This window comes from Trichosurus vulpecula, chromosome 4 (genome assembly GCF_011100635.1).
Source record: "Trichosurus vulpecula isolate mTriVul1 chromosome 4, mTriVul1.pri, whole genome shotgun sequence".
NCBI lineage: Eukaryota > Metazoa > Chordata > Mammalia > Diprotodontia > Phalangeridae > Trichosurus > Trichosurus vulpecula.
In genome coordinates, this window is record NC_050576.1 from 430,614,455 (window position 1) to 430,619,408 (window position 4,954).

Here is a 4,954-nt window from a genome sequence, read left to right on the forward strand (position 1 = left end):
GGCAGAGACACCTCCAACACAACTCTCTTCTAGTGATGGGTCAGAGGCCAGCTGGAGCTGTGTGTCTGTGCTGTGCTATCTTGTGGGGCAGAGCCTGAATGCACCTGGGAGGGAAAAGTTCCTGAGAACCAGGGTGAGGAGCAGGTACAATGGGGCGGAGCCTCCACCAGCCAGCCGAGAGAAATACCAGGGAGACAACAAGCCCCAGTGTTTCCCTATGAAATACTTGAACTGGAGCCAAGGCAGCACCTTTGAAGGGAATTGTTGTGTCAGGTAACTCACAATTAGAGGTATGGGTGGCAGGAGGGCTGGGCCAGCAGTGAGGAGGCCAGCCTGGCTTATCTCAGGGCAGCCTAGATTGGGCTGTCCCAGAACACCCTTGCCATCCCCACTCCCTGCTGCCATCTGGCACTGCCACACAGGGAAAACACACCACCAGTAATATCCCGGGCACAGCCACTAGCAAAGGAAAAGAACCCAAAGGGGAGGGCCGCATCCCCAGACCCAAGGATGGGGGTCAGATTTCCCAGGCAGGGGCCCTTCTGGAGCAGAGTGGGTGGTGTGTTGCGTTTGGAGCCAGGAAGGTAAGTCAACAAGAATCCGTTAAGCTCCTGCCAAGTCCCTGGGCTAAGAAGGGGACACAGCAAGAGGCAAAAAGAGTCCCTCCTGTCCAGGAGCTTCCAACCTAATGGGAGAGACAGCGAGCAAACAACTACGTACAAACACGATCCAAAGAGGACAAAATGGAATTAACCTCAGTGAGAAGGCAGGAAAATGAAGGGGGCTGGGAAAGGCTTCTTGTAGAAGGTGGGGTTTAGCTGAGACTTGAAGGAAGCCAAGGAAGGCAGGAGACAGATCTGAGGAGGGAGAGTTGGAAAAAAAATTGTAGAAGTCATCAACTCCAATCTCCTCGTTTGTAAATGAGGAGACTGGGACTCCAGTCAAGTGACTTGCCCAGGGCCACTAAGCTACAGTGTCTGAGGCAGGATTAGAATCCAGAGGCCCAGTGTTCTATCCACTAGAGCACACTGCCTCTCGATGCTTAGCAGTGCTTGTTGAAGGATTTATTTACCTTCTAGAGAGCTCATCCTCTATACAACCTACAGAATAGTGACAAGTATAATTGTCTTCATCCAGTAAAAATTGGACTTGGTCCAGAACTCTGAGGTGTTCTAAGCATCCTATAGACATGATATCACTATTCTGACCAGCATTCCTACAGGGTGAGTAAAGGGACTGCATAATACCCATTCTCCAGAGGAATAAACTAAGCCCCAGAGAGGAGCTGGGTGGTGCAATGGATGGAGGGCTGGACTTACCTCTACTCAGAAACTTGAGTTCAAAGCCAGATGCAAACACTTGGTAGCTGTGTGTCTCTGGGGAAGTCACTTAACCTCAGTCTGCCTCAGTTTCTTCATCTGTAAAGTGAAGATAATAATAGCACCTACTGCCCAGTGCTCTTGTGAGAATTAAATGAGACCATGTGTGTAAAGTGCTTTGCAAACCTAAAACCACAATGGAAACCCCAGTAATTGTCTTCTCATTATTCTGGGACTTGCTCTAAGCCCTATGTTCTCTTCATTTGACCCTCTCTTAAATTATCTCACTTAGTAGCAGGCCCATAGCACATATAGCAGGGCCATAACTAACTTATTTTGTGCCCTAGGCAATGGCTAGCATCGATATAGCCGTTTAAAGTTTGCAAAGAGCTTTACGAAAGTTCTCTCATTTTATCCCCACGACCACCCTGGGAGGTGCTATTAACACCATTTTACAGATCAAGAAACTGAGGCAGACGGGGTTACGTGACTTGGTCACACAGCTCATAATTGGTGGAGGCTGGGTTTGAACTCAGCTCTTCCTGACTCCAGGTCAAAACCTCTCTCCACTTTCCCATCCAGTCCTCTTATTGGGGCATACTTGAAATAGTAAATAAATGTTTTCCTGTACCCTGAGGCAAGGATCTCACTTGTTTCACCCTGGTTACACTTCTCTCTCATAGCTAGACCAGCGTAGTGCATACGGAGGCTTGAGTTGGTGATAGGAAGACCTGGATTCAAATCTGACACTTTTTAAAATTATCCTGTTCATTAACTTGATCATATCTAGAAATCCCCTTCAATTTCTTAACAGATGACTGTCTCTCTCCATGATGAGAGCAGTTAGAATTCATCTCACTTTATCTCCTTAGGAAAAGCACTTGCTTCATCCAGGGGCAGGACCACTGGAGCTGCGAGTCAAGATCTGAAAGCGTTTCCAACAGTTTCCTGCCTTTTTGCAGCCGAAGAGGAGGCAGAGGAAAACCTCTGCCTGCCTGGCTTTTCTGCACCTGCAGGTTAACCTCCCCTGCCCGCCGCCCCAAGGGGGGGATATGTGCATGTCTCGACTTTAGTCTGAGCAGGTGTGTGAACCCAAACCTGACCCTTAGTCCTGCTTGGCTTCACGCCTTGGGGTGTGGGGATCTATAAACACCAGGAAGCCACGGGTTCATTTCCTCTCTCGCAGGTGTCCCTCCTGGAAGGCATGAGGGTAGTGCTGGGCACTCGCCTCATGGGAAATCTCTGCTTCCCTGGGTCTGATGTGCAGTCTCTACCTAGAGTCCCCTCCCCAGGATGTATGATTCAGAGCCCCATGGTGGAAGCCAAAACCGTTGTTTTCTTTGTCTCTTCAGTTTGGTTCAGAACCTTTGAAGATTTGAACAAACGTCATCTTCCTGGCCAGAAGACAGTGGGCTGAACCAGAGAATGTTTCATTCATGTTTTATAGATGGTTAAAGCTAGAACAGACCTTAGGGATCATCTACTGCAAATACCACATCTGACAGACAGGGAAACTGAGGCTTGCCTGAGCTTACATGGCAAAAGAGTGAGCAGACTGAGGATGTGAATTCAAGGGGCTTGGTTCCCAATTCATGATGCTTTTCCATGCAGCAGACACTTAACAAATGCCTACTGTGTGCAAGACAGAGAGGGGAGCAGAGAGTCAGGAAAACCTTTGTTCAAGGCTCAGGTTATCTAGGCCAATGGTGTTAAACAGAATCGGACTTAAGGGTCTTTGCTGGCCACATACTGACTGTTATCTGTGCTTAATTGTATTTTTATTTATTTTGTTAAATATTTCTCAACTACTTCTTAATCTGGTTCTGGATGGCCCAGTCCAGACAACCAACTGAACAGAATTTGAGAGTTGGAAGAGGCATCAGTAGCCCACCAGTCCAACCCATACACAAAAGCAATCTCTAACACACCCAATGAGTGGTCGTCTACCTCTAATTGAAGACCTCAGAGGAGGGAGAAGTGACCACTTCCCCAGGCACTGTGCAACAGGGCTCATCATTAGCCAGTTTGTCCAGACATCCAGCCTAAACTGGGCTCTTTACAATAAACATGCACCCACTGCTGCTGGTTCAGCCCTCAGGGGCCAAGTAGAACCAAACTAATCCTTCTTTTACATGACAGCCATTTATACTCCTGAAGATAATGTTTATGCCCATTCCACTCCCAGCTTCTCTTTACAGGCATCCCTCATTCCTTTAACAGATGCTGCTAAACATTGGCCCAAAGAACTGTTTCATGATGGAATTTCCATAAAGGTATAACAATAGTGATGGAAGATTTTTGGTGGAGAATTGAGGCTTGGAAGGACTAACACAAGGAAATGAACACTTCTCAGAGAAGAATGGAAGGGATTCCTTACCCAGCGAAAGCCCCAGGGCAGCTTCCCTTTGTGATTTCTATCTCCTTAATAAAAGCATCATCGCTCATGTCAAGTCAGATCCCTGAGAATCACTCCAAACCACTTAGACTGAGAAAAGAATGCCATGACCTCCCAGCAGCCTTTTCACCAGCAAATCACAGAGATGACACAGAGCTCTGACACTCAGCTCCAGAAACGGAAACTGGCACCAGAGACACGTGAAGCCAAAGACAGCCTTGCATCTTTGCAATAACATGAGTTTCCTTCCCGTATCAGCCAACATCACTGATTCCATTTGCTGTTGTTGTGACAACGCAGCCATGGGAGCAGATATCTTCTATCTTGTTGGCTAGACGGCATGGCAACCTTGTAATTGTTGACTTCCCTACAAATATGAAATCACAGAATGTCAGAACTGGAAGAAACCTTAGGGGTCACCAAGGATTATAGGGTTGGAATTGTAAAGGACCTTAGAGGACAATTAGTGCCTGTATGACCTTGGGCAAGTCACTTAATCTCTTTTTGACTCAGGTTCCTCAACTTTAAAATGGGGATGATAACAACATTCACCTCCCAAGGATGTTGTGAGGGTCCAATGAGATGATATTTTAAAGTACTGAGCTCAGTGCCTGGCACATAGTAGGTGCTTAATGACTATTTCCCTTCCTTCCTTCCTTCCTAACTGCATAAAATAAAATACACAGGATTACCGAGAAAACCAACAGTTAGTGAAAATAAAGCTGTATTTTTCCCATCCAAATTCATGGACCCCATGAAAGAATTCCTGTATTAGAAGACAGAGCTAAGGTCCCTACTGACCCTAATATTCTGTGATTTTATGTGGGGACTGTCCATGGTCCTAGAGCTAGATAACAGCTAAGCTAAGGTTACAGAATGGATCACATACCTGCCCCTAATACCCTCTAGTCCTTATATAAGGGAAGTGTTCTCTTCCCTGCTTAACTTTAAAGGCACCAAGAAAGCTTTGCGATTCCTGCTGTGTTCTCAAAATCCCAAAGGCAATTTAAGTGGTTGTCAGTTATGTCCACTCCACACCCTTGCCTCTGTTTCCTAAGATGCTACATGGCATGTTAGAAAGAATATAAGACTAGGGGAGTTGGGACAGGAGGAGAGTTAAGGGAGCTACCTTTGGGTCCCAGATTGCATTCACTAATGTTGTGGCCTTGGACCAGTCATAGAATTTCTCTGGGTTTCAATCCTTTTATTCCTACCCTTTCCCCTGGCTGAGTCCCATTCA